General features: G+C 42.7%; 1 protein-coding gene across 14 annotated transcripts in view; it reads left to right on the top strand.

The window, feature by feature from the left end:
* Positions 1 to 25,653, top strand: part of GAPVD1 (GTPase activating protein and VPS9 domains 1) — a 109,828-nt gene that overhangs the window by 5,568 nt on the left and 78,607 nt on the right. For 6 of the 14 annotated variants that reach the window (XM_024252248.3, XM_024252252.3, XM_024252246.3 and 3 more), the window contains exon 2: positions 4,400 to 4,448. The exons of the other annotated variants lie outside the window; for them this stretch is intronic. The gene's annotated coding sequence lies outside the window, so the exon portion shown is untranslated. The remainder of the gene's footprint in view (positions 1 to 4,399; positions 4,449 to 25,653) is intronic. 14 annotated transcript variants of the gene reach the window in all.

Consider the following 25,653-nt stretch of genomic DNA (forward strand, 5'->3'; position numbering starts at 1 on the left):
TCCTGGACTCAGGTGATCCTCCTGCCTCAGCCTTACCAAGTAGCTGGGACTATAGGTCGGCACCACTACGCCTGGCATTGTTTCTTTTTCTGTTCTTTTTCTTCTTTTTGAGAGGGAGTCTTACTCTGTCTCCCAGGCTAGAGTGCAGTGGTGTGATCTTGGCTCACTGAAACCTCTGCCTCCCGGGTTCCAGCGATTCTCCTGCCTCAGTCTCCCTCCTGGGCTGGGACTACAGGCGGGTGCCATGATGGCAGGCTAATTTTTGTATTTTTTAGTAGAGACGGGGTTTCACCATATTGGCCAGGCTGGTCTTGAACTCCTGACCTCATGATCTGCCCGCCTTGGCCTCCCAAAGTGCTGGGATTACAGGCCGCACCCAGCTGCATTGTTTCTTAATTGCTCTCTTATTCAGTTTGTTGAGGGCCACAAATTTGCTTCTGTCAAAATGAAAGCAAAGGAGCTCTAGAAAGGGGTATTGGTGCTAGAATTAGCATTGAATTATAATCAGTGTAACTGATTAGTAATCAAGGAAGTGAAAGCCAAAATAAGTGAAAATGTATCAGATTGATACTTCAGATTGATAAAAAATCTAATGTTTTTCACCTCAGATTGATAAAAAAATTTTCATGTCTGGGCTGGGTGCAGTGGCTTACGTCTGTAATCCCAGCACTTTGGGAGGCCGAGATGGGCGGATCATCTGAGGTCATGAGTTCGAGACCAGGCTGGCCAACATGGCAAAACCTCGTCTCTACTAAAAATAAAAAATTAGCCAGGTGTGGTGGCGCATGTCTGTAATCCCAGCTACTTGGGAGGCTGAGGCAGGAGAATCCCTTGAACCCGGGAGGCGGAGCTTGCAGTGAGCCGAGATCGCGCCACTGCACTCCAGCCAGGGCGACAGAGCCAGACTCCTTTTTTCGAGGCGGAGTCTGGCTCTGTCGCCCTGGCTGGAGTGCAGTGGCGCGATCTCGGCTCACCGCAAGCTCCGCCTCCCGGGTTGACACCATTCTCCTGCCTCAGCCTCCAGAGTATCTGGGACTACAGGCGCCTGCTCCCACGCCTGGCTAATTTTTTGTATTTTTAGTAGAGGCGGGGTTTCACCGTGTTAGCCAGGATGGTCTCGATATCCTGACCTCGTGATCTGCCCACCTCGGCCTCCTCCCAAAGTGCTGGGATTACAAGTGTGAGCCACCGCGCCCGGCCAAAAAAAAAATTTCATGTCTGGCGATATCAAATGTTGGTGAAGATGTAGCAAAAATGGTAATTTTGAAACTACTGGCCAGATGTGGTAGCTCATGCCTATAATTTTAGCACTTTTGGAGATTGAGGGCCACTTGAGTCCTTGAACCCGGGAGTTCAAGACCAGCCTGGGCCACAAAGTGAGACCCCTGTCTCTATTAAAAAAGAAAAAATTTATAAAAAAAAAAAAAAAAAAAAGAAACTGCTACCGGTTACTGTTGGGAGGAGAAAAAAAACTGTTGGTTGAGTGTAAACTGGTATAGCTGCTTTTGGAGACAGTATTTGCAGCCCTTAGTAAAGTTGAAAATAGGCATACTCTATAATTTCACGTCTATAAGGGAATACAAATGGGAGGTAGTGGCAAAGGGGATGATCTGTATAATTTATTTATTTATTTATTTTTGAGACGGAGTTTTGCTCTTGTTGCCCAGGCTGGAGTGCAAATGCGGGATCTCGGCTCACTGCAATCTCCGCCTTCCGGGTTCCAGCGTTTCTCCTGCCTCAGCTTCCTGAGCAGCTGGGATTATAGGCATGCGCCACTATGCCAGGCTAATTTTTATTTTATTTTATTTTATTTTTTTTTTTTAGGCGGAGTCTCGCCCTGTTGCTCAGGCTGGAGTGCAGTGGCGCAATCTTGGCTCACTGCAAGCTCTGCCTCCCGGGTTCACGCCATTCTCCTGCCTCAGCCTCCCAAGTAGCTGGGACTACAGGTGCCCGCCACCATGCCCAGCTAATTTTTTGTATATTTAGTAGAGACGGGGTTTCACTGTGTTAGCCAGAATGGTCTCAATCTCCTGACCTTGTGATCCACCTGCCTCGGCCTCCCAAAGTGCTGGGATTACAGGCGTGAGCCACCGCGCCCAGCCCGTTATCTATAATTTCTTTTGAGGATATCTATAATTTTTTTTGAGACTAGACACTACTGTGACAATTAACAGTTAATTCTGGGAGGCAGAATATACATGCTAAATTATTCTTTGTATCTTTCCCTATTTTCTGCTGTTCGTTTTGTTTTTTTCTTTTTGTTTGTTTTTTGAGACAGAGTCTTGCTCTGTGGTCCAGGCTGGAGTGCAGTGGCGCCATCTCAAGTCACTGCAACTTCCCCCTCCTGGGTTCAAGAGATTCTCCTGCCTCAGCCTCCTGAGTAACTGGTACTATGGGCACGTGCCACCACACCTGGCTAATTTTTTGTATTTTTAGTAGAGATGGGGTTTCACCATGTTGGCAAGCCTGGTCTTGAACTCCTGACCTAAAGTGATCCGCCTGCCTCGGCCTCCCAAAGGGCTGGGATTACAGGCATGAGCCACTGTACCCGGCAGGCTTTGTTTTTTTGTAATCCATAACTTTTAAATATTGTTTTTGCAACTCTTTGAAAAATTGTAAGCCTACAGAAGAGTGGTTCAGTAAACATTCATATACCCTTCACCTAGATTTGCTGTTAACATTTTGCCATGTTTACTTTACATATAGAAGATGCACATTTTACTTTGGGAATCCAAGATGGTCAGATTACTTGAGCCTAGGAATTTGAATTTTGAGACAAGGTCTTGCTCTGTTGTCTAGGCTGGAGTTCAGTTGCGCTATCAGGGATCATTGCAGCCTCGACCTCCTGGGCTCAAGCTGTCCTCCCACTTCAGTCTCCTGAGTAGATTGGGATGTGCTACCACACCCGGTTAATTAATTTTAATTTTTATTTTTTGAGATGGAGTTTCACTCTTGTCGCCCAGGCTGGAGTACAATGGCACAATCTCAGCTCATCGCAGTTTCTGCCTTCTGATTCTCCTGCCTCAGCCTCCTGAGTAGCTGGGATTACAGGCATGTGTCACCATGCCCAGCTAATTTTGTATTTTTAGTAGAGATGGGGTTTCACCACGTTGATCAGGCTGGTCTTGAACTCCTGACCTCAGGTGAACTGCCCGCTTCGGCCTTCCAAAGTGCTGGGATTACAGGGGTGAGCTACCATGCCTGACCAATTAAAAAAAATTTTTTTTATTGGGGAGACAGGATCTCCCTATGTTCCCCAGGCTGGTCTCAAACTCCTGGGCTCAAGCAATCCTCCCACCTTGACTTCCCAAATCTTTGGGATTACAGGTGTGAGCCACTATGCCTAGCTGCTAGACTTTAAAATAAACTTTATTCGGCCAGGCACAGTGGCTCACACCTGTGATCCCTGCATTTTGGGAGACCGAGGTGGGTGGATCACCTGAGGTCAGGAGTTTGAGACCAGCCTGGCCAACATGATGAAATCCCATCTCTACTAAAAATACAAAAAATTAGCTGGGCGTGGTGGCTCACACCTGTAATCCCAGCTACTCAGGAGGCTGAGGCAGGAGAATCTCTTGAACCCAGGAGGCTGGGGTTGCAATGAGCCGAGATCATGCCACTGCACTCCAGCTTGGGCAACAAGGACAAAACTCTATCTCAAAAAAAAAAAACAACAAACAAACAAAACCCCCCCCAAAAACAAGAACTTTATTCTACTGGGGCTTTCTTAGCCACCGTCAGAATGTTGTCACTTCTCACTTTACGCAGCTGGCTCCACTGAGGGTTTGTGAGCTGGTCTCCAGTGATGGCACATAGTTCTTATTACCTTACATGGTAACACTACCTGATCATGGCATTCTGGAAATTGTGACAATATGTACTGATCTTTTGTTGGTGCAACTAACAATACAAAACTTGCTGCTCTGTAAATGTATGCTTCAGTTTAATTAGTTTATTTGGAATAATTACCCCTAATATTGGTTTCTTTTTTTTGTTTTCGAGACAAGGTCTTGGTCTGTCATGCAGGCTGGAGTGCAGTGGCGCTATCACAGCTCACTGCAGCCTCCACCTCTGCCTCAGTCTTCTGAGTTGCTGGGACCACAGGCACATGACACCATGCTTGGCTAACTTTTGTATTTTGTATTTTATTTTTGTTTGACCAGACGAGTTTTAAATACAAGTTTTGTATTTTTTGTAGAGGTGCCCACACTGGTCTTGAACTCCTGAGTTCAAGTAGTTCATCTGCCTCGGCCTCCCAAAGTACTGGGATTGCAGGCATGAGCCACTGCGCCCAGCTACTTGTAATGTTTGTAGATAGTTTAATAGCGAAAGTAGGTACATTCCAGTGATAAGACATTCAGTTTATTATTTTTTCCTTTTTCCTTTTTTTTTTCTTTAGGAGTAAGTGTACTGGAGAGAGTTGGTTATACATTCTAGGAATCTCAAAGGTAAAGTATGATTTAAAAATAATTTTTTAAGATAATTATTTTTTTAAGTTTGCATACAGCTACAGTTTTTAATTTTTATATAAGTGGAATCCTTTTTTCTTAAGACATATTCTCACTCTGTTGTCAGAGTGCAGTGGTGCCATCATAGCTCACTGCAGCCTCAAACTCCTGGCCTGAACAGAGCGATCCTCCTGCCTCAGCCTCCTGAGTAGCTGGGAATACAGGAGCATGCTACTTTGCCCAGCTGAGTCCTTCTTATTTGCTTTGGACAGACTAGTACTTGAAAAAATAATTTTCAAATGTTTAGTTGAGTATTTTTTTTTCCTTCAACTTTTTGGAGGCTGTTTTTTTGTCATACATATTTCCTTCTCTGGAGTTAATTTTCTGTTAAGCAAGAAGGATTTCAGTTACGTATTTTTTACACTTGAACTGCCTAAACTTGTGCTTGCATAGAATTATTTTCAACTTTAACTCCTTAAGTAATCCTTTTCAAGATATTTTAGTTTTTGTTCTTGTTGTTTGTTTTTTTTTTTTTGAGTTGGAGTCTCGTTCTGTCGCCCAGGCTGGAGTGCAGTGGCGCCATCTCGGCTCACTGAACCTCAGCCTCCCTAGTAGCTGGGATTACAGGTGCTACCACACCCTGCTAACTTTTTGTATTTTTAGTAGAGACAAGGCTTCACCATGTTGGCTAGGCTGGTCTTGAGCTCCTGACCTCTGGTGATCCACCTGCCTCAGCCTTCCGCAGTGCTGGGATTACAGGCATGAGCCACTGTGCCTGGCTTTTTTTTTGAGACAGAGTCTCGCTCTGTTGCCCAGGCTGGAGTACAGTGGCGTGATCTCTGCTTACTGCAACCTCTGCCTTCCAGGTTCAGGTGATTCTCCTGCCTCAGCCTCCCTGGTAGCTGGGATTACAGGTGCCTGCCACCATGTCCGGCTAATTTTTTTTATTTTTGGTAGAGACGGGATTTTACCATGTTGGCCAGGCTGGTCTTGAACTCCTGCTCTCAAGTGATCTGCCCGTCTTGGCCTCTGGAAGTGCTGGGATAGGCGTAAGCCACCATGCCTGGGCAGATGTTTTAATTTGTAAAGGAACTAGGACCAACAATTTTTTTACTGTATACACATTTTAGAATAAGTTTTAGGCACCTAGCTGTTTGATTTCTGGTAACTAAGATTATAGTCAGTTTAACTTTACTGCTGGCCAGGCATGGTGGCTCATCTCTGTAATCCTAGCACTTTGGGAGGCCGAGGTGGGTGAATCACTTGAGGTCAGGAGTTTGAGTCCAGCCTGGGCAACATGGAGAAACCCCGTCTCTACTAAAAATAAAAAAATTAGCTGGGCATGGTGGCGCACACCTGTAGTCCCAGCTACTTGGGAGGCTGAGGCAGGAGAATTGCTTGAACCTGGGAGGCAGAGTGTGCAGTGAGCTGAGATTGTGCCCCTGCACTCCAGCCTCGGTGACAGAGCTAGAGTCTGTCTCAAAAAAACAAAAACAAAAGGATCTTTCCTTCTTTATGCTTACCTATATTTTCTAACTTTTCTGGATATGTTTCAATATGTATTATGATTTTGTAAAAACATTTCAGAAGGGTGGTTATTTTTTGTTTCAAAGCTGAAACCCAGTTTAAAACTGTGTAATACAGTGGTCAGAGGAAGTGGTGAATATCTTGATACTTCAGTTTCTAATATTTAATATATATATAAGTGAATGGTTGAGGCCGGGTGCAGTGGCTCACGCCTGTAATCCCAGCACTTTGGGAGGCTGAGGTGGGTGGATCACCTGAGGTCAGGAGTTTGAGACCAGCGTGACCAACATGGAGAAACCCCGTTTCTAGTAAAAGTAGAAAATTAGCCAGGTGTAGTGGCACATGCCTGTAATCCCAGCTGAGGCAGGAGGCTGAGGCAGGAGAATCGCTTGAACCTGGGAGTGGGAGGCAGAGGTTGCGATGAGCTGAGATCGTGCCATTGCACTCCAGCCTGGGCAACAAGAGTGAAACTCCATCTCAAAAAAAAATAAAATAAAATAATGGTTGAGTAAAGGACTTAACAGACTTCATAGGGGTTTCTATAATTTTTTTTTTGAGTTTGAAGATGAACCAGATACCTGATAAATGCTTGTGTCTGAAAGAAGGAGCATAAAAGTATAATTTAATTCTAATACTCTTTGTGTATGTGGCCAAAATTATGTTTTTATATACCTTTTTTGTAAGCCATTTAAAAAATATAGGCTTTAAATATACTCTTGTAAGTGTATAAACAGATACTGTCTGTTTGTTAATCTAAGATGTCTGTCCGAAAAGGTGCTTGCTTGGTCTTGCTCCCTTATAATGCCGGTACACCCACGCTGGAGACTAGTAGAAAGCATGTTGTCAGACGTGTTTAGTTCTTTTTTTTCCTTACCAATTTATGTGTTGTTATTTATTTTCTGTGAATCTTTGGAAGGATTAAACCCACATGGTTTTTCTATCAGAAAAAAGACAAAACAAAATTAGTCAAGGCATATTAGCCTTTTTCCTTTTTCCTAGGATCAGAGTGTAGTATTATCCCACCAGACAATCTTAATTTTAACAAATACTTACATTTTTTGGACTTAGATTAACTTTTTTAAAATTTTTTATTTTTTGAGACGGACTCTTGCTCTGTTTCCCAGGCTGGAGTGCAGTGACCTGATCTTGGCTCACTGCAACCTCTGCCTCCCGGGTTCAAGCGATTCTCCTGCCTCAGCCTCCCAAGTAGCTGGGATTACAGGCACCCACCACCACACCCGGCTAATTTTTGTATTTTTAGTAGAGACATTGTTTCATCGTGTTAGCCATGCTAGTCTTGAACTCCTGACCTCAAGTGATCCACCTACCTCGAGTGCTGGGCTTACCCACCGCACCTGGCCCTCCTTTCACTTTCTAATGCAGAATTCTAATCTATCCCTTTGTTTTACTTGTGTTATTTATATTTACTTACTTCCATTATCTTGACTACTTTACAAAAATGCATTAGGTCTAAAAGTTATAACATTTAAGGCTGAATTGCCAAATGTTTAAAAATACAGATTTCTGTACCAGAAAAACTTTGGAAAAACTACATTAATTCTTTTTTTTGAGATGGAGTTTCACTCTGTCCCCCAGGCTGAAGTGCAGTGGTGTGATCTCAGCTCACTTCAACCTCTGCTACCTGGGTTCAAGCGATTCTCTCGCCTCAGCCACCCGAGTAGCTGGGATTACAGGCGCCTGCCACCCTGCCTGGTTAATTTCTTTATTTTTAATAGAGAAGGGGTTTCACCATCTTGGCCAGGCTGGTCTTGAACTCCTGACCTCGTGATCCACCCGCCTCGGCCTCCCAAAGTGCTGGGATTACAGGCGTGAGCCTCCGCGCCCAGCCAAAAATGCATTAATTCTTTATGCAGAGATTATTTCATCTTTACTAACTCCTTTGGAACCCAAGGAATCTAACTTTGATTCCTCTAAAACAAAGTCCTTTTAATATCTAACTGTTGCAGGCTGTGATAGGCCAACTTGGATTCTGATAAAGTAACTTCTTATTAAGGCCTCTCCATGAATAAGTTTCTGTTCCTTAGTTTGAAAACATTACCATGATAATAGTAATGGTAATAGCTGACATTTACTGGATTCGTTCTCTTTTTCTTAGGCATTATGCACATTATTTGAAATTATGAATTCCATAATTCTATAGAGACATCTTAATGATTGATTTCTTTTTGAAAACCTATTTTAACAAACTGGATAATATTGTTGACTAGGAGGTTTCTTTTGGGTAGAACCACAGTAATGATAGTAACGCTGTTTGAAGTTTGATAATGAATATGTATAATTTTTGTGAAACACCACTCTGGTAAATGTGATGAAATGTACATGACAGCCTTCTGTTTACATTCTTTAATTTTGAGGGTGGACTCTTGGATCTTGAAACAGGCTTTACCAGTATTACAGCTCAGCAAAAATGCAGCTGAGGCTCAAAGTTCTCTTTCTGCTCCTTCATTCGGTTGTTTTGTGTACCCGCTGTATTTATGGAAGCAGCTAAGTTTATCCAGGGAACCAAAGCTTCCTCAAAGCATGGGGGTTGTGAAAACTTCCTCTAAGTTTACAGTATTCTAAGGATTTTAGATTGTTCTTAGTTACTTGGTTTATCTTGATCTCCAGATTTATATATATCTTACTGAGTTGTCATTAGAGATTATTAAATTAGATTTGGTGGTATTTAATTTCACACTCATACAATTAATGGAGGTTTATCTAATTGTGAAAGTTGCAGATAGGCACCCATTTCTAGATTGGTTGGATACTTCTATGTTATTTGTTTCCTCTGGGAAATAATGGGGTATAATTTTAATGCCATTGCAGTTCTGCTTATTAGTGTGTAGCTTGTTATTGTTGAACTATGTCTTATTTTGAAGTTAAGTACTATGCCCTTTTTGTGGCACTTGAAAATTTTCTCATTTTTACAGAATTTGTCTCGTCTTGAGTGTTTCAGTAATTGCACTAGTAGATCTTCAGCAGGGAAGAGCTTGGTGCCAAATTTTTATTGTTTTTCTTTTTTTTTTTTTTTTTTTTTAATTCTTCAGCTAAGACTGCAGAAGAGGTGATTTATTGTATGGATGTTATACTTGGCCATAAGGAAACACAGAAATAGTGCAGAATGTCACAGGTCCAGGGCAGAGGACCAACATGGGCAGTTTTGGTTATGAGGGAGGTGGGTCTCAGGTGATCGGTGATCAGAGGGCGATTAAGTTCTAGATCCATTGAGACAAGCTCTAGACAGTAGCACGCAGCCCCACAACTTGTACCAGCATCCCCAGCATCTGGCATTCCATGTTTCTGCTCCTGTGGCCTCTACGGTGCAACAAGCTAGCGGTTTTCTTGGACCTCTGCCTCATCTTTCTTCTTTTGCATATTCACTTCTTCCTCCACTTGGTTGTCATGGCGCAGAGGTTTCCAAGAAAATGGCGCTAAGGCTGAGGTGCTTTTCTTTTTTTAAAAAAAAACTACTTAAGTAATAAATGTTCTTTGTTTTTTCTTTTTATTTATTTATTATTATTATTATCTTAAGACGGAGTAGCGCTCCGTCACTTGAGCTCAGGAGCCTGCACTTGGCCAGGCTGGAATGCAGTGGTGCAATCTTGGCTCACTGCAACCTCTGCCTCCCCGGTTCCAGCGATTTTCCTGCCTCAGCCTCCCAAGTAGCTGTGATTACAGGCTCACGCCACCACGTCCAGCTAATTTTTGTATTTTTAGTAGGGACGGGGTTTCACCATGTTGGCGAGCCTGGTCTTGAACTCCTGACCTAAAGTGATCTGCCAGCCTCGGCCTCTCAAAGTGTTGGGACTACAGATGTGAGCCACTATCTGCGGCCTGTTCTTTGTTTTTTAAAAAAAACCTAAAAACAATGGAAAAAAAAGAAGGGTTTTCTTTCTCACATATGCACGCACTTACCATTTGATTTGAATTATTTTCCCCCAAAATTATAATTGACATGATATATAATAAGTGCTTTGTACATTTTTTTTTTTTTTTTTTTTTGAGATGGAGTTTCACTCTTGTTGCCCAGGTTGGAGTGCAATGGTGCAATCTTGGCTCACTGCAACCTCTGCCTCCTGGGTTCAAGCGATTCTCCTGCCTCAGCCTCCCGAGTAGCTGGGATTACAGGCGTGCACCACCACGCCCAGCTAATTTTGTATTTTTAATAGAGACGGGTTTCTCTATGTTGGTCAGGCTGGTCTTGAACCCCCAACCTAAGGTGATCCATCCACCTTGGCCTCTCAAAGTGCTGGAATTATAGACGTGAGCCACTGCGCCTGGCCACTTTATTCATTTTAATTCATTTAACTTTCCAAAACCTGTGAACATACCCTATGAAGTAGGTTCTGGTATATGTGTTTGCAGATGAAGAAACTGAGTCATAGAGAAGTAAAGTAACTAGCTAAAGATTGCACAGCTAGGGAGTGGCAAACCTGAGACTCGAGCCCAGGTACTCTTGCTCCAGCGTTTAACTCCTAGACTGCCTCTGGGATCTTATGCATATTGTTTTGCAGTTTGCTCTTTTCACTTAATGATGTCTGATGGACATCTTTCTTTTTTGTTGTTGTTGCTGTTTTTTGTTTTAATTTTTTTCAATTTTTAAATTAAAAAAAATTTTTTCTTTGAGACATCTTGTCACCCAGGCTGGAGTGCAATAGTGTGATCTCGGCTCACTGCAACCTCTGCCTCCTGGCTTCAAGTGATTCTTCTGCCTCAGCCTCCCAAGTACCTTGGATTACAGGAGCCTGCCACCATGCCTGGCTGATTTTTGTATTTTTAGTAGAGAGGGGGTTTCCCTGTGCTGGCCAGGCTGGTCTTGAACTCCTGACCTCAGGTGATCCACCCACCTGGGTCTCCCAAAATGCTGGGATTACAGGCGTAAGCCACCACGCCCAACCTAAATTGTTTATTTTTTCAATGGACATCTTTCTACATGGTTTGAGTGTACCATTACTTATTTAACTTAATGCCTTTCAAACTTAATCTTGTTGCCAGGCATGGTGACTCAGGCCTGTAGTCCCAGCACTTTGGGAGACCGAGCTGGGTGGATTGCTTGAGCCCAGGAGTTTGAGGCCAGCCTGGCCAACGTGGCAAAACCCTGTTTCTGCAAAAAATACAAGAGTTAGTTGGGCATGGTGGCGCATGCGTGTAGTCCCAGCTTGCTCGACGGGAGGCTGAGGAGGTAGGATGATCACCTGAGCCCGAGGAGGTCGAGGTTTCAGTAAGCTGTGATCTAGCCACTGCACTGTAGCCTGGGGGACAGAGTGAGACTCTGTCTCAAAAGAAAAAATAAAAAGACAAACTTAATCTTGTTTAACATTGCAAATTTCATTAGTAATCATTTCAAGTTATATAAAAAGTCAAGGGTTTTGAATTGGAATAGTCATGGAACATTAGTATTTCCTAAATAATGCATATTAGCTATTCATGTGTATTGATATTGTCTCAGTTGAGTTGTATAATAAAATCCGAGCTTAACCCACAAACCATTTATTATGAATGAGTTTAATTATTTTTGTAGTTACTCTGTCTTCTTTAGCTCTGGAAAATTAGTGTATTGAGGGTAAAATCAATAATCTGTTTGGATTTCGTTTACTTTTGACATCTTCCAGAATTCTGTTGTTGTCACAAGAAGTCTGTTGTTGTGTTGATTTGAACTGTGAATACTATCTGGCCTTATATTACCTGTATTTTCAAAGTAATTTGCCTTTCAATTCCTTGTACTTGTGCCAGGCAAGGTTAGTTGGTAGTAAGCCCTTTCTTTTTTCTACAGTGTTTCACTCTTGCTTCAAATATACCAACTATTCTGTAGGCCAGAGTTCAAAACAAAACAAAACATATGAAAAACCAAATAATACTGACTAAAGATACTAAAATGTCACTTGTTTCAAATTTTTTCTCATTAAATATTTACTGCCTAATTTTGAAGAAATATCTTTCCAGTCTTTAATAAAAATGTTACACCTGTAATCCCAGCACTTTGGGATTACACAGGTGGATCACTTGAGCTCAGGAGTTTGAGACCAGCCTGAGCAACATGGTGAAACCCCATCTCTACAAAAAATACGAAAATTAGCCGAGCGTGATGGTGTACACCTGTAGTCCCAGCTACTCAGTACGCTGAGGCAGGAGAATTGCTTGAGCCTGGGAGGTGGAGGTTGCAGTGAGCCGAGAGTGCACCATTGCACTCTAGCCTGGAGAACAGAGTGAGACCCTGTCTCAAAACACACAAACAAATTTCAGATATGCTCATTGGAATGTGAGAAGATATTTTCAACTAAATTTAGTTGCAGGTTTTTTTGTTTTGAGACAGGGCCTCGCTCTTGCCTGAGATGAAGAGCAGTGGGACCATCACAGCTCACAGCAGCCTCAAACTCATGGGCTCAAGCAGTGTTCTAATATCAGCCTCCTGAGAACCTAGGACTACAGGTGCATGCCACCACGCCTAGCTAATTTCCTAAATTTTTTTTCCATAAATATGGAGTCTCTCTATGTTGTCCAGGCTGGTCTTTTGAATTCCTGGCCTCAGGCGATCCTCCCACTTGGGCCTCCCAAAGTGCTGTGATTATAGGTGTGAGCTACCATGCCCAGCCTTAATTACAGTTTTCTAATAATGTTTTCTAATAATTTTGGAACTAAGTAGCAGCTTGACTGATTCCTAATTGGAGCATTGCTCTTTATCAGTCAGTCATTTTTAAAATTAATTATAAATTCAAACATTCATTCAGCACCTGCTAAATGCCAGTCACTGTGCTAAGTAATGGGGATACCGGCATGACAATGTCCCTACTTCAGGAAACTTGGAGTTTTGTTGTAAAAACAACATTTTGTTGCAAACAATATAAAGTGCTGTGGGAGAGATGAACCCAAATGAGGAAATATCTGAGTCAAGGGACTGTACTTGGTTTGAGCTACACCCTGATACCTAAGTGTGATTTAACTGGCCAATGAAAGGAGTGGACACAGGGCTCTAAAAACAGAATGTATAGAAGTGTAGTTTGTGAAAACTAGTAGAAATTGGCACTGAAAAGTCATGTATCCCTAATATATTGTGTATCCTTCAGTATCCCTAAGGTAATATGCCCTCTGTCAAGATCAGACCTTGCCTGTCTTGTTCATCAGTGCTTAGCACATAGGAGGTATTTAATAATTAACATCTGTTGAATGAATGAGTGAAGGAAGTGTGTTAAGTAAAGCATATTATGCTTGTCTGTTCTTTTTTTTTTTTGAGACAGGGTCTTGCTTTGTCTCCTAGACTGGAGTACAGCTCACTGTAGCCTTGACCTCCCAGGCTCAAGCAGTCCTCCTACCTCAACCTCCCAGGTACCTGGGACTCCAGGTGCATGCCATACCCAGCTAATTTTTAAATTTTTTTATAGAAACAGAGTCTCACTATGTTGCCCAGGCTGGCCTTGAACTACTGTGCTCAAGTGATCCTCCTGCCTCAGCCTCCCGAAGTGTTGGGATTATAAGCGTGAGCCACTGTACGTGAACTTGTCAATTTTTTGGAATGAGAATGAACTCATTATTTTAGTATATTATTAATGCCTGACAATTTTTAGATCATGTAATTTCACAAAACATAAAATGAGCAAGAAACTGCTCCTGCGCTGAAGGGAGTAAGTAAATGTAAACAAATTGTCGTGATTCAACATGATATTTGTAAAAAATACTTGCAAGAGACGGTCATCTATTGTATGGATTGGTTAAGTCCCTGAAAAGTGGTGGATAATTTAAAGTTCTCACATTAGGCCGGGTGCAGTGGCTTATGGCTGTAATCCCAGCACTTTGGGAGGCCTAGTTGGGCGGGTCACCTGAGGCCAGGAGTTGAAGACCAGCCTGGCCAACATGGTGAAACCCTATCTCTACTAAAAATACAAAAATTAGCCGGACGTGGTGGTGGGTGCCAGTAATCCCAGGTACTTGGGAGGCTGAGGCAGGAGAATCACTTGAACCTGGGAGGTGGAGGTTGCAGTGAGCCAAGATCATGCTACTACCCTCCAGCCTGGGCGACAGAGCAAGACTACATCTCAAAATAAATAAATAAATAAAATGCCCACATTAGGCCAGGCAAGGTGACTCATGCCTGTAATCCCAGCACTTTGGGAGGCCGAGGCAAGAAGATTGCTTGAGCTCAGGAGTTCGAGACCAGTCTGGGCAATGTGGTGAAACCTCATCTCTACACAAAATACAAACATTAGCTGGATGTGGTAGTACATGCTTGTAGTCCCAGCTGCTTGGGAGGCTGAAGTGGGAAGATTGCTTGAGCTTGGGACATCAAGGCTGCAGTGAGCCATTATCATGCCACTGTACTGCAGCCTGGGTGACAGAGCAAGATGCTGTCTGGGAAAAAAAAAAAAAAAAAAGCTCACATTAAAATTATTTGATTGATAAAATGCAAGAGATAACATTATAGCAGGTCATTTAAAAAATGGCAGTCACGGCTGGGCACAGTGACTCATTCCTGTAATCCTAGCACTTTGGGAGGCCAAGGCAGGCGGATCACCTGAGGTCAGGAGTTCGAGACCAGCCTGGCCAATATGGTGAAATCCCATATCTACTGAAAATACAAAAATTAGCCAGGTGTGGTGGTGGGCGCCTGTAATCCCAGCTACTATGGAGGCTGAGACAGGAGAATCACTTGAACCCGGGAGGCGGAGGTTGCAGTGAGCCGAGATCGTGCCATTGCATTCCAGCCTAGGCGACAGAGTGAGACTTCATCTCAAAAAAAAAATAAAAATAAAAATTAAAATTAAAAAAAAAAACAAAAAACTGAAGAAAATTATGTGCACAATAAAAAAAATAACAGTTCTGCCAAAGTGTAGGCATCGGTATATAAAAATCTTTCCCATACATAATCCTCAGATAACATCATGATTTTTCCCAAATGTGCTTACTATTTGAACTATTATTTATTCAGTGACTTTTTTTTTTTTTGAGACGAAGTCTTGCTGCGATGTTCAGGCTGGAGTACAATGGCTGCGATGTTCAGGCTGGAGTACAATGGCGAGATCTTGGCTCACTGCAACCTATGCTTCCTGAGTTCAAGCGATTCTTCTGCCTCAGCCTCCTGAGTAGTTGGGATTACAGGTATGCGCCACCATGCCTGGCTCATTTTTGTATTTTTAGTAGAGATGGGAGTTTCACCATGTTGGCCAGGCTGGTCTTGAACTCCCGACCTCAGGTGATCCACTCAACCTCGGCCTCCCAAAGTACTGGGATTACAGGTGTGAGCTGCTGCGCTGGCCAAAACATAGTTATTACAACTATTTCAGGAATGTTATATAGAATAAATGAGAAGAGCCGGGCACAGTGGCTCACGCCTGTAATCCCAGCACTTTTGGAGTCCAAGGCGGGCTGCTCACCTGAGGTCAGGAGTTCAAGACCAGCCTGACCAACATGGAGAAACCCCGTCTCCACTAAAAATACAAAATCAGTCAGGCGTGGTGGTGCATGCCTGTAATCCCAGCTACTTGGGAGGCTTAGGGAGGAGAATTGCTTGAATCCAGGAGGCGGAGGTTGTGGCGAGCCAAGATTGCGCCATGGCACTCCAGCTTGGGCAGCAAGAGCAAAAGTCCATCTCAAAAAAATAAAATAAAATAAATAAATAAATGAGAAGAATAAATGAGACCATCCATGAAAAGCCCGTAGTTGGTGTCTAGCACCTGGTAGGCCTGAAATGTGTGGTAGTTATTACTGTTTTTATTTCCTAAGCACCCTTATTTACTGCTGACCAGTTAAAACTCTTCAAGCTCAACTGTTACTACTACTTTTTTTTTTTTTTTTTTTGAGACGGAGTCTCGCTGTGTTGTCCAGACTGGAGTGCAGTGGCTCAATCTTGGCTCACTGCAAGCTCCGCCTCCTGGGTTCACGCCATTCTCCCGCCTCAGCCTCCCGAGTGGTTGGGATTACATGCGCTCGCCATCACGCCCAGCTAATTTTTTGTATTTTTAGTGGAGACAGGGTTTCATCGTGTTAGCCAGGATGGCGTCGATCTCCTGACCTCGTGATCTGCCCACCTCGGCCTTCCAAAGTGCTGGGATTATAGGCGTGAGCCAACGTGCCCAGCCAACTGTTACTACTTCTAATAGCCTAAAAAAAGATTTGCTATTAGGTGGAAGTCAATATAAAAAGTAGCTTTTCTTAAACTATTCTGGCTGGAAAATATATTTCCTTTGCTTCGATTGATCAGAAATTAGTGCAAATGTAATATAGCTATGGAAATTTTGTTTCATGAAGTTTCTGTGTTTCATTTGTGATCACAGTGAACTGAAAGAAAAAATATTTTTAGTGTGATAAACACCATAATGTGTTAACAGATGTTAATGGGTTCTGGAATGTCATATGGGAGCCGTTCCCTTTTCTAGGCAGTGGTGGTTAGAGATTGTGATAATTACAGTGTTCAAATGCTGCTCTCACGTTTGTATAATTTTTCTTACTGAAAAAAGTTGCAAACCCAGATACTTGAATTTAGAAGTATATTATTTGTTTAATTTAAAAGGTAGACTTAAATTTTTATTATTTTTGTAGAGACACAGTCTTGCTATATTGTTCAGGCTGGTTATGAACTCCTGACCTCAAGCAGTCCTCCTGCCTCAGCCTCCCAAAGTGCTGGGATCACAGGTGGGAGCCACTGTGCCCAACCTAGAGTTTATTTTTTATAACAATTTTAGCTTTACAGAAAAATTGAGATGATGGTACAGAGACAGCATCAAGATCAAGTCTTCATATTATTAACATCTTATATTAGCATAGTACATTTGTTTCAATTATGACAATTTGTTACAATATTGTGAACTAATATCGATACATTATCATTAAATAAGGTTCATACTTTATTCCAATTTCCTCAGTTTTTACCTAGTGTCCTTTTTCTGTTCAGGATCCCATTCAGCATACTATATTATATTTAGATGTTATTGTGTAATTTTTAATTAGATTGTCTTGAATTAGATACATTAATGTATGTGTGTGGATGAAGCACACTATATTACTCATAATGCTCTTAAAGATAATTGGCTTTTTTTTTTTTTTGATGGAGTCTCGCTCTGTCAACCAGGCTGGGGTACAGTGGTGGGATCTTGGCTCACTGCAATCTCTGCCTCCTTGCTGGTTCAAGCGATTCTTCTGCCTCAGCCTCCCAAGTAGCTGGGATTACAATGGGCACCTGCCACCACACCTGGCTAATTTTTAAAAAATTTTGATTTTAGTGGCTCATGCCTGTAATCCCAACACTTTGGAAGGCCAAGGTGGGCAGATCACAAGGTCAAGAGATTGAGACCATCCTGGCCAACATGGTGAAACCCCGTCTCTACTAAAAATACAAAAATTAGCTGGGCATGGTGGCGCATGCCTGTAATCCCAGCTACTCGGGAGGCTGAGGCAGGAGAATCACTTGAACCCAGGAGGCGGGGGTTGCAGTGAGCTGAGATCACGCCACTGCACTCCAGCCTGGCAACAGAGCGAGACTCCGTCTCAAAAAATAAAACAAATAAAAAGTTTTAATTTTTATTTTTAGTAAAAACGAGGTTTCACCGTGTTGGTCAGGCTGGTCTTGAACTCCTGACCTCAAGCAATCCACCTGCCTTGGCGTCCCAAAGTGCTGGGATTACAAGCATGAGCCACCACTCCTGGCCTGATAGTTGGCTTTTACTTTTACTTTTAGTTAAGTCTTTTACACATGTAGATTTCATAATGTTAGCAGGTAGTCTGTTTTACCTCTTTAGTTATGACTTTGATATTTCCCACTTACTTTGATGAAAAGGTCATTTTGGTCAATTTTGTTATGTGATGGATATGGCGTCTTGTCTCATTGCCCCTAGGAAATGATAAAAAGTTACCCTACCTTTTAATTGATAAGAATAATGATATCCTACACTCTGCAGCAATTTACACTTTACAGTTATCTTACAGTATACCATCTGAGATAGATAAGGGCATCATCCCAGTTTTGAAGATGAGGAAATAAACTTTGGTGAAGTGCCTAGCCACAAGTCACATTGCCAATAGGTGTCAGAGTTCAGTCTTAAATTCATCAGATCTTCTGACTCCAGTTTTAGTATTCTTTCGCCTATGTTAATTAAAATAGTCTGTAGAAAATAAGAAAGTAGGAAATGGTCTTTTTTTTACTGACTTTCTAACAACATTATTTCTGAAATTATTTGGTTAATAAAGAGGTGATTCATTTGTTTACCTGAATTCTAGCTGTTACTTAGAGTTTATTATTTTTATTTTTTAATTAATTAATTAATTAATTAATTATTTTTGAGAGGCAGTTTTTCTCTGTCGCCCAGGCTGGAGTGCAATGGTGTGATCTCGGCTCACCGCAGCCTCCACCTCCCAGGTTCAAGCAATTCTCCTGCCTCAGCCTTCTGAGTAGCTGGGATTACAGGCATGCACCAACACACCCAGCTAATTTTGTATTTTTAGTAGAAACTGGGTTTCACCATGTTGGTCAGGCTGGTCTCGAACTCCTGACCTCAGATGATCCATCCACCTCGGCCTCCCAAAGTGCTGAGATTACAGGTGTGAGCCACTGCGCCCAGCTTATTATTTTTATTTTTTAGACAGGGTCGTGCTGTGTTGCCCAGGCTGAAGTGCAGTGGCGCAGTCTTGGCTCACTGCAGCCTTGACCCCCCCGGCTCAAGTGATCCTCTGCCTTCAGCCGCTGGAATAGCTGACACCACAGGCGTACATCCCTCCACCTGGCTATTTATTATTATTATTGGGGTCTCCCTGTATTGACCAGGCTGGTCCCAAACTCCTGGGCTCAAGTGGTCCTCTCACCTTGGCCTCCCAAAGTGTTGGGATTATAGGTGTGAGACACCACACCTGGCCTTACTTTGAGTTTTGAATTGCTAGATACATATCATTAATTTGGGATACCGTTAATTAGAAATTCTCAATATCGAAAACTTGAAATGTGATTCTTATCCCATAAAAAGTTGGAAATATTTTTTTTTCCTACCTTAGAGACCTTCTCTGTAGTCAGAGGAGTTCATTTAGATATAGTTGTTAACATTTGTAGTATATGTATTCTCCTTGAAACTTTTTTTTTCTTTTTTTGATATGGAGTCTTGCTCTGTCACCCAGGCTGGAGTGCAGTGGCATGATCTCAGCTCACTGCAGCCTCTGCCTCCCGGGTTCAAGTGATTCTCCTGCGTCAGGCTTCCCAAGTAGCCAGGACTACAGGTGCGTGCCACCATGCCTGGCTAATTTTTTTGGCTTTTTAGTAGAGATGGGGTTTTGCCATGTTGTCCAGGCTGGTCTTGAACTCCTGACCTCAAGTGATCCACCCGCCTTGGCCTCCCAAAGTGCTGGGATTACAGGCGTGAGTCACTGAGCCCGGCCAGAACTTTTTTTGAGATGGAGTCTCACTCTTGACACCCAGGCCGAAGTGCAGTGGTGCGATCTCAGCTCGCTGGAACTTCCACCTCCCAGGTTCAAGCAGTTCTCCTGCCTTAACCTCCTGAGTAGCTGGTGGTGCACACCACCATGCCCAGCTAATATTTTGTATTTTTAGTAGAGATGGGGTTTCACCATGCTGGCCAGGGTGGTCTCGATCTCCTGACCTCATGATCCGCTCGCCTCGGCTTCCCAAAGTCCTGGGATTACAGGTGTGAGCCACCGTGCCTGGCAACTTTTTTTGTTTTTAAAGAGACAGGGTCTCATTATGTTACCCAGGCTGTTCTTGAACTCCTGGCCTCAAGTGATCCTCCCTCCTTGCCCTCTCAAAGCACTGACTGACAGGCTTGAGACACCACATTTCTGGCCTCCTTCGGACTTTTAATGTGCAGTCATGGGTCCTTAATGAGAGGGATACATTCTGAGAAATGTGTCATTAGGCAGTGTCATTGTGTAAACATTATAGAGTGTGTTTACACAAACTTAGGTGGCATAGTCCCCTGCTCTCCTAAGCTATATGGCATAGCCTATTTGCTTCTGGGCTACAAACCTGTATAGCATGTTACTGTACTGAATACTCTAGGCAATTGTAACATAATAGTAAGTGTGTATCTAAACATAGAAAAATAGTACAGTAAGAATATGGTATAAAAGCTCCATTATAATCTCATGGGCCCACTGGAGTTTCACCATGGTTGACTGAAAGGTCTTTATGTGGCTCATGACTGTATTTTGTAATTCATAAATTTCACCTTATCAGGCAGTGCTTCCTCTCTGTGCTTTGCGTTAGAGTAGATATGCTTGCTTATCAGGGGTTGACAGAGTTTTTCTGTGAAGGGCTAGATAGCAGATATTCTGGACTTGTGGGCCACATGGACTGTGGAGGACTCTGGCAACTATTCAGCTCTGCCATTGTGGCATGAAAGCAGCCATAGATAATATATAAACAAGTGAGTATGGCTTTGTTCCAATACAACTTTTATTTATACAAACAGGCAGCAGGCTAAATATGACCTGAAAGTCATATTCTGCTGGCCCCTCCTCTATACCATTATGGAAGGATATAGAAATCCAGTGTGCTTCACTCTTGCCACTAAAATCTCCTTACTGTGCTCTCAGTGATAAGTGTTAATAACATGAGTTGAAAAACTTGAACTTCTTAAAATCTGATTAATATGCATGGGCATAATCTATTTCTTTTTTTTTTTTTTTTTTGAGGTAGAGTCTTCCTCTGTTGTCCAAGCTGGAGTGCAGTGGCCCGATCTCGGGTTCAAGTGATTCTCCTGCCTTCTGGGTTCAAGTGGTTCTCTTGCCTCAGCCTCCCGAATAGCTGGGATTACAGGCACCCGCCACCACGCCCGGCTAATTTTTCTATTTTTGGTTAGAGATGAGGTTTGCCATGTTGGCCAGGCTGGTCTCAAACTCCTGACCTCAGGTGATCCACCTGCTTCGGCCTCCCAAAGTGCTGGGATTACAGGTGTGAACCACTGCACCTGGCCCATCTATTTCGTTTTTATAGAAAATATGGTAATGCTGTTGAACTTATTTTATTTATTTTTTGAGACAGGGTCTTATTCTGTTGGTCAGGCTGGAGTGCAGTAGCTCAGTCTTGGCTTACTGCCCCGTTGACCTCCCTGCTCAAGTGATCCTCCTACCTCAGCCTCCTGAGTAGCTGAGACTACAGGCATATGTGATCACACTCAGATAATTTTCGTGTTCTCTGTAGAGACAGGGTTTTGCCATGTTTCCCAGGTTGGTCTCAAAATCCTGGGCTCAAGTGATCCACCTGCTTTGGCCTCCCAAAGTGCTGGGTCCATAGATGTGAGCCACTTCACCTGGCCATATACATATTAATATACATGTTTTGAGACAGGACCTTGCTCTGTCACCCAGGCTGGAGTGCAGTGGTGCAATTACAGCTCACTGCAACCTCTGCCTCCTGGGCTCAATCAATCCTTCCACTTCAGCCTCCCAAGCAGCTGAGATTACAGGTGTGCGCCACCATGCCCAGCTAATTTTTTTATTGTTGTTGTTTTCTTTGTTTTTTGTTTTTTTTTTTTGATAGAGATGGAGTTTTGCCATGTTGCCTAGGCTGATCTTAAACTCTTGGGCTTAAGCAGTCTGCCTGCCTTGGCTTCCCAAAGTGCTGGAATTACAGGCATGAACCACCACTCCTGGCCAGCTCTTGAACTTACAGATTTTCAAAGTCTAGTTTTTTTTTTTTTTTTAACTACAAAGAAACTATCTAACTTAGAAACTGCTCGTGACTTTCAGGAAAAAATTATATTTGTTATTTTAGGTATGCCTAATGTTAATTTAAAAATTCTTTGATTTTACTTATGTTCTTATTCATAGAGCAACTTGTGACAATGCAAATATTAGCAAAGATAAAATATTGAGAGCTGCTTATGTTTGGCCATGGTTTGGGGGCTGGGGATACATAGGCCTAAGAGATGCCCTATGCCTTTGAGGACACGGAAAGACAGGATATAGACATTAAAGATGAAAGTACAAAAAAAGGTTTCAAATTGGTGGTATCAAAAGTTTCGCCGGGCTCGGTGGCTCACGCCTGTAATCCCAGCACTTTGGGAGGCTGAGGCGGGCCGATCACCTGAGGTCACGAGTTTGAGACCAGCCTGGCCAACATGGCAAAACCCCGTCTCTACTAAAAATACAAAAATCAGCTGGGTGTGGTCGGGGGTGCCTGTAATCCTAGCTACTCGGGAGGCTGAGGCAGGACAATCGCTTGAACCCAGGAGGCAGAGGTTGCAGTGAGCCGAGATCGTGCCATTGCACTCCAGTCTGGGCAACAAAAGTGAAACTCCATTTCAAAAAAAAAAAAAATCAGTGTGTCGGGAGTTCAGAGTTGAGATTTATTGCCATGTGCATACTGTATGGTTGGAAAGGAAGATTTTATTGAGTCTGGTCTTGGAAATTGGAACATCGGCATAAGAGGGGGCCGGATATAAATATAGAAACATGACGATGAACTGAAAGTAAAAATGGGCCGGGCGCAGTGGCTCATGCCTGTAATCCTAGCATTTTGGGAGGCAAAGGCAGGTGGATCACTTGAGCTCAGGAGTTTGAGACCAGCTTCTGCAACATGGCTAAACCTTGTCTCTACAAAAAATGCAAAAATTAGCTGGGCATGGTGGTGCATGCCTGTAGAGGGAGGATTGCTTGAGCTGGGGAGGCACAGAACCATGATGGTGCCACTGCACTCCAGCCAGCCTGGCGACAGAGCAACACCTTGCCTCAAAAATAAAAAATAAAAGAAAAATGGGAAGGCCAGTTTGGCAGGAGTAGGAGAGTTTATGTAGAGAAATAGCATAAATTAGGATTGGAGGGGTAGATTGAAGCAAGACTGTGCTTTGAATGTTAAACCAAGGAGTTTGGACATTATCTCTGAGGGGTAAAGAGTAACTGAAAATTGTGAGCACCTTTGTACCTTTATTTCTACTTTAAGTCATTTATTTATTTATTTACTTATTTTATTTTATTTTATATCTTTTGAGGTGGAGTCTTGCTCTGTCACCTAGGCTGGAGTGCATTGGTGTGATCATGGCTCACTGCAACCTCTGCCTGCCAGGTTCAAACAATTCTCCTGCCTCAGCCTCTTGAGTAGCTGGGATTACAGGCACGTGCCACCATGTCCAGCTAGTTTTTGTATTTTTAGTAGAGACAGATTTCACCATGTTGGCGAGGCTGGTCTCGAACTCCTGACCTCAAGTGATCCGCCTGTCTTGGCCTCCCAAAATGCTGGAATTACAGGTGTGAGCCACCGTTTCTAGCCTACTTTAAGTCTTATATGAAACTTCCAGATGTTATTTTTAATGTTCTTGGTGCAGTGTGTTTATTTTAGTTAATTTTTTTTTTTTTTTTTTTTTTTGAGACAGAGTCTCACTCTGTCGCCCAGGCTGGAGTGCAGTGGCGCAATCTTGGCTCACTGCAACCTGCTCTTGCTGGGTTCAAGCGATTCTCCTCCCTTAGCCTCCTGAGTAACTGGGATTATAGGTGCACACCACCACACCTGGCTCATTTTTGTATTTTTAGTAGAGATGGGGTTTCACAGTGTTGGTCAGGCTGGTCTCGAACTCCTGACCTCATGATCCACCTGCCTCGGCCTCCCGAAGTGCTGGGAATACAGGCTTGAGCCACCACACCCGGCTTTAGTTAATATTTAATGACAATTTATATTGTTCACATCTTCTTTTCCCATCCACCAAAGGACTACATCCTTATTCTGTGTTATTTCTACCTTTTGTTTTGAAGCCTCTAATAAGAATATGATTGAAATACCTCCTTTTCATTTTTTTAAGAGACAGAGGTCTCACTATGTTCCCCAGGGTGATGTTGAATTCCTGGGCTCACATGATCCTCCCGCCTCAACTTCCCAAAGTGCTGGGATTACAAGCATGAGCCACCAGGCCCGGCCCATTCTTACATTCATTTAGCAAGTACATACTGAAGTCTTGTGATGTGCCAGGCTCTGTTATGGTCAGTGATGACTGCGGGGAACCAATTAGGCAAAAATCTCTTTTCTTACAGAGTTCAGATTTTCTTACAGAGATGGTCAATACGTGAGATAAATAAGTAAAATGTATAATATGCTCAGTGCTAAGGAGAAAAAACAACGCAAGGAAAGTGTGTGGCATAGTAGAGGCTGAAATCTTACATAGGGTGGCCAAACTCACTGAAGAAGATGATACTTTGGTAAAGACCTAAAGGAAGTGAGAGGTCCAGAATGGTGAGCAAGTGCAAAGGTACTGAGGTAGAAGTGTGTCTGGCACGTCTGACAATATGGCTGGAGCAGAATGGATGAGGGAGAGAGTAATAGAGTGACTATATGTTCTTGTTTATGTCTGTTGTCTTGAAATTACTGATACTGCCTACTTTTACTCCCAATAGAGTCCAGATATTGAGTGATGAATTATATGGTCTCCTGGTAATAGTGGGTGAGGTAAGAGAGGTAAGGTGGTGAGGGGCAGATAATGGAGAGCTGAGATGAACATTTGGAGGATTTTGAACATGGGAGCCCTATGATTTGACTCATGCTTTACAGGCTTACTCTGGCTGCTGTGTTCATAGTAGACTAGGAGCAAAGACTGAAGCAGGATTAGTTAGGAAATTATTGCAATAATCCAGGTGAGATATGTGGTGCTTTGGGACAGGATGGTAGCAGTAAAAGTGTTGAGAAGTAGATAGATTCTGGATGTGTTTTGAAGATACACATCAGGATTTGAAATGGATTGGGTATAGGATTTACGAGAAAGAAGGGAGTCAAGAATGATAGAGTTTTTGGCCTGAGCAGTTGGAAGGATGGAATTGCCATTGATTGAGATGGGAAAGGCCGTCTTTTTGTGGGGAGGGAAGCAGGTATTTTTTAGGGGAAGATGAGGTCAGTTTTGGACATGTTTTAATTTTGAGTGCGTATTAGACAACCCAAGGGAGATGTTGACTAGGCAGTTGCATATAAGGATTTGGCATTCAGGGGAAAGGGACAGACTGGAGATACTAATTTGGGAACTGTTATCACTTTGATGGTACTTAAAAATCCATGAGACTGAATGAGGTTGCCTAGAAAGTGAGTTTAGACAGAAAAGAACAAGGTCTGAAGATTGAGCCTTGGGGTAATTTATGCAGTGTTTCAAAATCAGGGAGATAAGGGAACTAACAAAGGAGACAGACAGACTGAGTGGAGAAGGACAGGAGCTAAACTATGGGAATGTGGGTGTCCTAGAAGTCAAAGAAAGTTTCTTAAAGAGGAGAGAGGTCAACCATCTCAAATGCTTCTGTTAGGTCAGGAAGAGGAGGAATGATATTTACCATGGATTTAGTAACATGTTGATTGTTGAACACTAGTAGTTTTGAGTAGTGGAGCAAAACTGATGAGTGCGGGTTTAGGAGTAGATGAGAGGCAAGAAGTTTTGTTGTTAAGGGAAGGAGAAAAAATGGTATGGAAGCTGAAAGGGGAAAGTGAAGTAGAGAGATTTCTTTTTGTATAAGATGAAAAATGACAACAAGTCTATATGTTGGTGAAAATGATCCAGTAGAGAGAAAAATATGAATGTGGGGATGGGGTGGTTGGATTTCTTTAGCATTGTTTTTAAGTAAATATGAAGGGAGGAAGCCAGTGTTCAAGTGAGGATTGGCAATGACCAGTAGAAAAGCAGTTCACTCAAAGTAAAAGCAAGTAGAAAGAGCACAGATGTAGATAAGTCAATTAAGTCAATGTAAGTATGATACTGTGAGCTTGTGGAAAGTCTCTCAT

Source organism: Pongo abelii, chromosome 13, assembly GCF_028885655.2.
Source record: "Pongo abelii isolate AG06213 chromosome 13, NHGRI_mPonAbe1-v2.0_pri, whole genome shotgun sequence".
Lineage (NCBI taxonomy): Eukaryota > Metazoa > Chordata > Mammalia > Primates > Hominidae > Pongo > Pongo abelii.